This window comes from Atta colombica, unplaced genomic scaffold, assembly GCF_001594045.1.
Source record: "Atta colombica isolate Treedump-2 unplaced genomic scaffold, Acol1.0 scaffold7, whole genome shotgun sequence".
Lineage (NCBI taxonomy): Eukaryota > Metazoa > Arthropoda > Insecta > Hymenoptera > Formicidae > Atta > Atta colombica.
Window position 1 is genome coordinate 1,996,610 of NW_017259561.1, and position 11,706 is coordinate 2,008,315.

The window sequence follows — 11,706 nt, forward strand, 5'->3', positions numbered from 1 at the left end:
GTTCAAGCTTGGCGACGTGTTTCTAATTACATGCGGAATTTACTCGATTCGGTAAATATTTCGTTAATGATCGAAGTATAAACGCGGTCGTAGTATAAGCAAGTCTGTCGCAAGACACCGGAGTAATTTACCGCGATGTACGACGGACTACATTCGCTAATGCCGATAATAGAAACGGAGTGATTAATTCTCAAAAAACGTAAGCGTTGAGTAAGTGATTCGGAAATAAACGTGGTAACAACGTATGATGTCGTTTATTATACTGTCAACACGCGTGAGAATTTGTATAATCCTTCCCAGCATGTTTTGTACTGAAACAGTTCACACAGCGTTTCTGGTTTTTAATTCAAAATGTTGGGATAGTGTTTATTTGAGGAACGTAGAACATTAATACATTGATACAATAGATGGTTCGCTTTGCATAATAAACACAAGAACGGAAGACGCGGTATGTAAAGCGAGAGTTTTTCTTTTGGAGGCGACTGTAACTTCTCCAATGCGTTCGTGAGTGCAATCGAACGCGCGAATGCGAGATGCGAAATTGATCAAATTCGCGATAATCAATGTGGGTTATCTACAGTATCGCCCAGTTCCCAAGCTTTTCGCGATGACTTATCGAGTTTTTGTTCAACTAGAAAAACAAGCCAATCATTCCAATGTTCAGTTGCGCAACCGAGATTGCTCAGGGCTTGTATCGCTTTATTGATTTGATCGCGAAGTGTGCGAAGATCGTTGGAGGTTTCTGTCGTAAGCAATGATAAATTGAAAAGCGATTGTAAATGTATCGTAAGATAATGTTTATTATCGTACCGGGAATATTTCACGCGATAGTGAAATTATCATTGGTTATCGCGAGATGTCAAGATCGTTACTTGCGTCTCCCTTTACATGTGAACACAAATAATACATATGCTCGACATTTGTTAAAGTCTGATCATCATGGATCATCGATTTAAATTTGCGAAAGCTTTCCCATTTGTCGAATTTGTCGAAACTCCCATCGAAGCTTGCCCTCAGCAAGTTGATCCTCGGAAGATGCGACGATGCCCGGAGTTATTAAGATCACTTACGTCAGATGCAGCGGGATGGGATTCGCGGACTTCGTGATAGTCCAGTACCTCAGCCATATAGTTGGCAGCTTCGTGGAAACAGTCCTCACATATCAGAAAGTAGTTCTGGATAAAGTATGCATGGGTTGTCTTCAGTTTCTCGTCCGTAGCGAGCGTAATTTTGCAATCCAGCTCCTGGCATCTGGCGAAGGTCTCTTTGAGAGTTGCGAGGCGCCCATCTGCTGGTTCTGCATACTCATCAATTCATCGAAAGACGACATGATTTCCAACGGAAAAGCACGATTCGGAATGGTTAAGAGTCAAGTAAACAATACTTTCCTTGGCGATGATCCAGCTCGACCAAAATATGTTGTGCGTATGTAACGCTGGCGTCACCTTGTCTGGAAGGCTCGTACGCAAGGCGTGTAACAACAATGACTCTCTTTGTTGTACGATTCGAATCTTTATTGTTGGGTCGAATTTAAGATGTATTCAAAGCGGACAGTAGGCGAAGTTTGTAGACCGATAACTTGTGCATTCGTTAAGATGCATGCACCGGTAATTCGCACTTAGTACGCGGTCGAGTGGTTTTTCACAGTTCGGAATAAAGTATATTGCGCGCGGTAGCGAGGCCGGCAAATCTCATCGGAAATTCAGGCAATTCGTGCACACTACTGCCTGTCCTCGCGATATGCGTATATCGAGAATGTTAGGTAACAAAAATGCAGCAGTAATACATGACAGAACGTCAAGTTCGCATTTCGGCTTCAGAAAAAGAAGCGTTATAATAGATGAATAGATGATCTGTATTGATCGGGATCGGGAAGCGAACTTATTTCTCTCACGCGGAATGTGTGCGCGATCGTTACCTTTTCGAATATCGTGCACGGAGGGGTCGCGTGCCATCTGAGAAAAACGGCGTGATTAGAGCGATATACACATGTTTTGAATAGTGATGGCTCGGTGTCTATGAGCGTATGTTTATTTACTATCGCCGAGAATACATTCAAAACAATGATTATTCCAGAACAAAAGTACTAAAACATAAATACAATAATAATGTATTAAGACATAAAAAATATTTATAATATATAGGATTAAAAGAATTTTAAAAATAAAATATGATGGAAGTAGAATAAATATAATCAATGTGACTATGTGCAAACGAATAAAATAATGTCTATAATATATAGGATTAATGGAATTTTAGGAACAAAATAGTAAGTATAATCAATTTGAATAGGAGTAATTATTTTCACAACAATGCATACAAAAGAATTCCAAATTTAAATACTTATGTTATATACAATACTTAAGTCTCATCTGTACGTTGTATTACTCACTCGTATTCAGATTATACAAGGGCAAGTCAATAAGTTTTTAGAAAAACATAGTAAAACACATTTTTTTTTATTGATCCATTTTTATTTCTCAACATAATCTCCTTTCAGCTCGATACATTTGATCCAACAATTCTCCAACTTTTTCCATCCGAATAATATGATTTGTTCAACCCTTTAAAACAAGCTTCTGTTTCGGCGATGAGCTGCTCTCTGGTGGAATCGCTTTCCTCCGAACTATTTCTTCAGGTTTTTCGTCGGGAAACAGGAAATAATCGCAGGGAACTAGTTCTGGCGAATAAATCTGGATGGTATAGCAGAATTCTTTGAATTTGGCCATCGGTGCCGGACAGATGCGAACCCGTGTATTGTCTTAATGGAAGAGCACTTTCTTCTTCGCCAAATGGAGATATTTTTTTCTTTAAAATGTTGTTGAAACGTCCAATAATGCTGTAGTAATCGCCATTGATCGTTTGCTTCGACGGAAAGTAATCAATATGAATATACCGCGTGCATCCCAACAAACTGTGACTATCACCTTTCCGACCGACTTTACGCTCTTCGTCTTCTTCGGAGCTGATTCATCCTGTGAAGTCTATTATTTTGACTGTTCCTTCGTCTCGGATGTGAAGTAATATATAATATATATTATGTGAAGTAATATAAATAATACTTACGTATAATCAAAAATTGTTTCTAAAATTCTGTTAATCCTATATATTAGTAGATATATTAGTTCTGGACCGTTCTGGATCAATTCGTGTTAGTGCGTATACGTATATGCGGTATGTGTGTGTGTGTGTGTGTGTGTGTGTGTGTGTGTGTGTGTGTGTGTGAGGGTCCGAGGGTGGGGGAAGTAGGACGTGGCGTTCGAAGGAGGGGGTCTGACATCAGTAGGCGAGGGGACCGAGGAAAAAGGAGTCGACGTTATTGGGCGAGAGGATTGGGAGAGAGACAGGGCCCACCATGTTATTCTCTCTCTTCCACCCATTATAAAGTGCAGTTCTCTCCCTTCAACTCGTTGCGGCCCTATACTTATTCATGCTCTCTCGCTTCCTCTCGTTGCAGTCCCATATCTACTACGTTATTCGCGCGCTCTCTTTCTTTCGTTGCTGTTCTATACCTATCATTCGTGCTTTCTCTTCTTTCCCCGTTGTATTCTTTCGTTGTCTTTTTTCTCGATTTTATAAGATGAGTATTCATTTAATGATTTTTAAATAATATGACTTAGCATTTAATGTAATAATTTTTTTTAATTGTAATGAACACCTTATCAATTAATATACGGAATATGACGAGGAATGGTGAAAAGGTAGGGACAAAGGAATAAATAATTTTAAACATAAAGTAATATTTATTAATATTTATTTTTTAATATTCACATTTTTTTTTATTCGTATAATGTATGGAATACAATTTGATCCGCATATGCAACCAATGAAAGCGTATGCAATCAATTCACATTATAGGGAACTTTTATCATAACACATATTATTATAACACATATTATAAGGGAACTTTTATCATAAATATTGTGCAACATATTTATAGCATTGCGTTTATTAGTAACACATTCTTAAAAAAGTAGTGTTCCCTAAAAAAGAACTGATGCAGTCGTCACTGTTCTTCATTTTTTTCTGTCGGATAAAAAAGCATTATATTAATATTTAAATATAATATTTTAAAATACAATATTTTAAATATAATAAGAGATTACCATTAAGCCCATATTTCTTCGGACTCGTTGACTTCATATGGACGAAGTCCAAATAAGAAGTGAAGATTAAAGATGTCAAAAGACATCCAATTTAAATTGTCTTCTGGGTACTCCTCCCAGAGCTCGTCGAATGCTTGCCTCGACAATTGAACGCTGCATCGGTGATCTACATTAATGAATGTAGTTTTATATCCTGACGCTGAATGTCCTGGCAAAAATAAATAAATATATCATTAATTAAATTAAAAAAAATACATATATAATATTTATATAAAAAAAATGGTATACATAAAAGCGCAGTTTTATTCACCAGAGGCACTATTTGTATCCCTAATTTTTTAGATGTAGCCATTCGATAGGCTCATTATCGATCATTAGCACCTAAAATTAAAAAGAATCATTAAAAAATTACATTAAAAGAAAAAAATCATTGAAAAAAATCACACACCTATATCTAAGACTCATCCCTCGAACCGGGTATTCATAAGTAATTTGCAGTGTTTCTTGCAAAATTTTCTTTCACAATTACAGAAATACACAAATTCGAAACTACAGAAATGTTGCAGCGATAGAATCTGCTGGCATACTGACGTACGACTGCTAAGGGTTGCACGAGAAAAATTTAAGTATATAGCAAAAAATTGTACGTGATCTACGTGACTTAGATGCATTGGAAGACCTGTTTTATAGCATTGCCAAGATTTGCTTATCCATATTCAAAGGATTTTTAGTTGATTCAAACTGGAAATGGTCTGTCTCTGGATATTAGATATTTTTCGAAAAAAATAACATTACCTCTCGGTCAAAAGTGTATGAAAAGTACCATATCGAAAGACACGAAAACAAACGTAAACATTTTTTTGCAAGATATCATTTACAGAAAAAATAATTTCATAAAATATTTCATAAAATATTGTATTTAAAATTATATATATCAGTCAAAAAAATTTATTTTTTAATAGTATAAGACAAGTGACAAAGCGTGACACGCGCTTTCTTATTCGTTAACTTGAATACTTATTGAATCGTACTGAATAGCTATTATATTATTAATTGATTCTTAATTATTGGGAAAGAAATTAAAACATATTTAAAAAACGTATTTAAAAAATCTCACACTTTATTTTTTTCAAAATTGATACAATTCTTTTTGACGACCACCAGTTATATATTTTAAATACATTTTGTAACGCATAATTCTAGCATGTTTTCCATATCGCGTAATATCTAGATTACCCAAAGATTCTATATCTTCGTAATCAACATCCAAGGTTTCAATAGTCATGTCGTCATTATCGAGCATATCAGCTAACCATTCATTGATTCATAACCATTTTTGATGTATACGAGTCTTATTGTCATTTTTGTCATTATTGTCTCTTCCATACCGATTATAGCCTTTATAATCAGACGTTTCGCCATGTTGTACGAGATCATTCCGTCTTCCTATTGCAATCCATGATGATAAGCAACTCAACCAAGAAGTATAAGACTTTTCGATTTTGTCAAGATATTTCATGGCATGAGACATGTAAAAATATAATGAAAAAGAATGGCTCCTTTTCTTAGTACCGCTACTTCTTTCACAACAAATCTTCTTCCAACGAATCCTTGCAGATCCACAAACGTTGGTATGGTCATAGCGAACGACTTTTTGAGACTGCTTGATCAGGAAAAAAATCTTGTTTTATTCCTTATATATATCCTTATATATAGGGGAAGAGTATTACTCTTTCGCGAAAAATGATAATTTACGTAATCCTGCGTACTAAGTTGGATATTGGGTTGTATTCGATCACGCTATCGTGTATGATGAGGCAGTAAACGGTTGTATTCGCGGGTACATTCTCTTTGAATTCAAATTTTAATCGTACATCCACAGTGCCACTCTTGACGGACTCATTTGGTTGCGAGCAGTCAATGGTTACTAGAGTAAAATCTTTCAAAAAGGAATTTAATTGGAATGCTAGTTCATTTCTTTCACGAGGAATTTGATAGTAAGACATATGAAAACGTAATACATATCATACAAAATAGCGGCTCTGCGTTTGTCAAAGTCTAGATTTAGATCATATGGAAATTCAGAGTTTAGATAAAGTTTCACATTGATTAATTTATATGTGTCGAAGTAAGTTTTACGTGCTGTCATGATATTTTTTTTATCGGTTTATAGACCAAAGCTAACGTATCGTGGTTTTTCCAGCTGAGTCGCAGTCTTGATGGCTCAGGAATGTTTCGTTGTATTCGGCAATAGGGAGTATTCGTACAGTTTCTAAGAACGGAAACTCATTTAAATGTCGTCCACTTTCCAAGGCTCGTAGCATAGATAGTTTATTTACTTCATTCAACACAACATGAGGCATTCGCCACTGTACTTTGAATAATTCAAGTGTCGGCTCTGTCGCTGGATCTCCCACTATGTAATTGTTACCATTGAGCGCTCGTATCAAAATCAATTCATGACGAGCGTTAATTAATTATCATATGTTTGTAATTTTCGCAAAAGCTCAACAATGCTGAGCTGTACACAGTACAAAAATTAAAGTATCCATTGTCTGTCATTAGACTTTTCGCGGTATCATTAGAGTCGAGAAATCCCGCATTATGCAAGCTATATGCAATTTCATTAGAAAACATTGCATACCTTTCATAAGATTAGTCATTCCAACGTTTCTGCTACGGTCGATCTCCATACCGTTCAGTTCATATCGAATTTCATCGAACATGAACGCCACGCAATTACATCCAAGCTTTGGTCGATTTTGTACATTTTCTTCCTTTGAAATCAATCTACTTTCAACGTAGAGAATTTTTACATGGTAACGTGTATAAATCCTGCTGTTGTGGATGGGTATCCTTATCTCGTCACTATGTCCAAACGTCGTGTTGTATGTACGAATTGTATGTATGAAACTCGAACTTGACGATGCGATCATCAAAGATCACTTCCAATATTCAAGATCAGCCATCTCAGATATTCCGTACGACAAAGCTCAATGATTGTACAAATTTAACGTTCGACGCAGTGAGTTTTTTCTACTGAACGATCGAATGTTTTTGATCGCTGTCATTTCTCTGGCCAAAAATATGTCTCTAGTCTGTTTCGCCTGTTATTTTAAAACAAGCATTTCACGTTATCGTTGTCGTATCACTTTATCGATGTCGCCTCCGTATATGCAATCTAACGGTGATCTCCTCTCCGCGAGCAATCGGTCTTGACACCACAATGCGATCCGTAATGCTCTGTACGATGATTGGAAGATAAATGATCTGCGTAGGTCTTTCCGATATCTTATATCCTGACGGTACACTCGGCGAAAATTCGTGTATCGCATGCACACATTTGTCATTGCTGTATGCATCTGCGGTCACGTTGCATTCAATGCGAATGATGTTTATGATAATGATGATAATATTTATCGATTCATCCGATTCATGCCACTGTCGCGGTTCCAACACCCGATTTGATGAAAATCCTAATAGCGATCTAATGTTGTGAGGTTTGGTGAAATTTACTCGATAAGCGCATTTGATCTCGCTCTTCATTGTTATTAGCACGGATATTCTTCATCCTATTTGCGAAGCATTTTCTCTCTCGCAGTATTGTTGGGACGAGATTGTAAAATTACACATCTTAGGTATTCGTTTATATCACGTATTTCGTACAATCCTTCCGGAATGATAGTTATCTTGTCTTTGTTAAAGTAAAATTTATTATTCAATGAATTTATATTAGATATCGTATGGTAAGTTTCAAAGTTCGTCAGACCGAGCTCGTATCGCCATCGCTCAAATATGCGGCCGGAAAATAGGCTGCGAGGACGCTACTCTTACCAGTAAGCGTAAATGTCAGTGACATGTTTGAATGAATACTGAGTTGAAAAAGTGCAATGTCAATTCTTAAATTGATCATCAGCCGTCTATAAAAACTACAGATACAGTTGTCCGCAGTTACTTTGATCGTAACGTTAATAAAGCGTGCGATTATACTTGATTTGCGTTACGTTCAAATATCGCACCAATTCCTTCGGTAGTCGAAGATTGCCGAAACTATCAAAGTAAACAGCATGATCTCTCCATTTTGCGTATGCCACTCAATAAGTACCTGGTCCCTCAGCATTATTTTATAAATTTACGATACATAAATTTCGTTTCGGTATACTCTCCCCGTTGGTAAGGTACGAGATATAAAAATATCTCTAAAATATGGAATGCGCATAAGTTTTGCCAGTTGTTGTAATTCTGCGTTGGTAATTGTACCTTAGACATTTTTATCATTTAAAAAAATTTTGTTTTATTTTTCTTAGTCTTCTGTTGAGATCTCTCGTCCACGCTTGTACGGAGCGAAGTAAACTCCATGACCTTCCATGATATGATGTTTCAATTCTTCCAATTGACGCTGCGCGGATTTATTGTCATTTATTGCTTTTGCAATACTTGCCGCGCCGTCAACCAGTGAGCCGACAACTCCCAGCAGCGGTAGAATAGGTAAGAAACCGCCGCGTTTCACTACCGGAAGTGTTCGCTTTTTTGTTGATTTCTTCTTTATTTTCAAACCTATACCGATTTTTTTGGCTTTCATAGCTACTCAAACAGCAGTGGCAGCAGCTCTTTCTCCGAGAGTCGAATCTGTCGCAGTAATACGTTTCCATGCTTTCTTGGCAAGTATCAGCTATGTGTCGTTCTGCGAGATCTTTGTTCCGTAAATAAACTATATCGTATGTTCGCGACACGCCGAGTCCAACGGATTAATGCCTCGATCGCCTCTAATCAGTCGCTTTTTTACAATAAATCAAGTACGCATTTTTCTTGGAACGCAAAATTGATATCCGGGGATATGCAATTCGAATGGAAGTGCGTTTATTGCGTGGTATAAAAAGTCGCAACCTTTTGTTATAATTGACAGCAATTTTTTATAAATGGTGCCAGACCATCGATATATGCGATCGATGACAAGGCAAATTACAAGTTTCAAGCACCGATGATGTTGCTGAACTTCTGAATCTTTTATATGCTCAGGTAATTTGTCCCACAGTTGATTTATGTAATTTTTAAACTTTTGTAACAAAATATTAGGTGTACAACTTTGTTTCCGCCGTTTTCCTATAGATGGCTTTAGCGGTAAGTGGTGATCGAAATAAATAGATCATAGACGTTATACAATAAACTTGGCATCTGTCAACATAACTCCATAGAAACATTAGTCGATTTGTGTCTGCATCATAAAGTTATTCTCGATTGAAAATGTCAGTTTATGAGCCAAATTCTCGTCATTTGCGGGAGGTTTTAATTTTTTGCTTCAATATGAAGAAATCTGCAGCTGAGGCTCATCGAATGCTCTCAAATATTTATAGTGAGGCCGCTATTAGTGAAAGAACATGTTGTGAGTGGTTTCAACGCTTCAAGAACGGTGATTTTGACGTCGAAGACCGGCATAGCGGTGGAAGAGAGAAGGTTTTCGAAGATGCAGAATTGAAGGCATTACTTGAGCAAGACTCGTGTCAAAATCAAGAAGAATTGGCACGATCATTGGAAGTGACTCAACAAGCCATTTCAAAACGCCTCAAAGCCATGGGAATGATTCAGAAGCAAGGAAATTGGGTGCCGTACGAATGGAAGCCGAGAGATGTTGAAAGGCGTTTGTTTGCTTGTGAACAGCTGCTTGAAAGGCAAAGACGGAAGGAATTTCTGCATCGCATTGTGACTGGGGACGAAAAATGGGTTCATTACGATAATCCCAAGCGCAGAAAATCATGGGGAGTTCCCGCTCATGCTTCCACGTTGACGGCTAAACCGAATATTCACGGCTCCAAGGTCATACTCTGTATTTGGTGGGATCAGTTCGGCGTAGTGTATTATGAACTGTTAAAACCGACTGAAACAATCACAGGCGATCGGTATCGAACGCAATTGATGCGTTTGAGTCGAGCATTGAAAGACAAACGGCCGCAATACAACGAGAGACACGATAAAGTGATTTTGCAGCATGACAATGTTCGACCCCATGTTGCGAAAGGTCAAGACATACTTGGAAACGTTGAAATGGGAAGTCCTACCCCGCCGTATTTTCCAGACGTTGCTTCCTCTGACTATTACTTGTTTCGATCAATGGCACACGGCCTGGCTGACCAGCACTTCCAGTCTTATGAAGAAGTAAAAAATTGGATCGATTCGTGGATAGCCTCAAAAGATGACCAGTTTTTTCGACGCGGGATTCGTACGCTACCCGAAAGATGGGAGAAAGTAGTGGCCAGCGATGGACAATACTTTGAATCATAAATGTATAACCAGTTTTTTACAATAAAGCCTCGAATTTCGGAAAAAAAACGGCGGAAGCAAAGTTGTACACCTAATAATTTTCGGTATATATTCCAACTCTTTGGCGGTTAAATTATGTCACAGTTGTCTGACACAATAAGAAACATTTTCAATACTGAACAGTTCCGCCTACGCGCTAAATAGGTTTGTTTTCGGTGCAGTTTATATCAGTATCGTGGGGAAGATATGAGGTTCATACTATTGTACAATCGCAAACAATCGAAGTAATTAGAGTCGACAACAAAGTACAGGACTGAAAAAGAAATGCGCAAGTATGGAAACATGTTGCCGATTTCTATATGTGGTATTATCTGTGGTCTATCAAACTGCGGCAAAACAAACGTGCTGATAACTTTACTGGAAAGTCCACATGGCATACGCTTCGAGAACGTGTACATGGACTCGAAATTATGCAACAGCCAAAATATCGATACTTGGAGAATTTATTAGCTCTGATTGAAGAAATTGGTTATTTTACATTCTCCAATAATAGCGATGTCATTTCACCGAATGAGGTGCTTCCAAATTCTATTTTTATCTTTGACGATGTAGCATGCGATAAGCAAGACGCGATTAGAGAGTACTTTGCGATGGGTCGACACGCGGATGTTGACTGTTTCTATCTCTATCAGATAGACGTATGCAAAGATACCGAAGCATCTTATTCGTGATAAATCTGTTGATCCTGTTCAAACAGGATAGTACCAATCTGAAACATGTATACAATGATCATGTAAATATCGATATGTCTTACGAGGATTTCTGCGAACTATGTCGTTGCTGTTGGCAGCAAAAGTATGGATTGTAGTGATAGACAAAGACAGTGCACTCACAAATGGGCGATACAGAAAAAGATGTAATGAATGCGATACCGTAACGTGGTTAGTTGTTGTCGATAAGTCAACTACGCAACGTTCTCTCTCGAGTACAATATGAATAGCAACAAGGAGCTGAAGAATCGTGAGAGGATAACGAAGCAGATTGCAAAAACCAGTGATTCAATCCATAAAAAGTAGTTCGTGTTTTGAAAACCGGTAAAGTAAGTGAAGACAGCGCTGGAGAGCTTTCAGCCTATCGTCGAACCTCTGAAACATTGTCGAAAATACCGTTGGCAAGGAATCTCAGCTGATTAAGAAAGAAGTAAATATCGCAAAGGATAAAATTATTAAGAAACAAAAATCTAAAGATAACGAAGATAATGAAGATGATAATAATGATGATGATGGTTTCTGGATAAAGCATAGAGGCTTCAATTAACACCATCGTCTAAAAAGCAACGAAT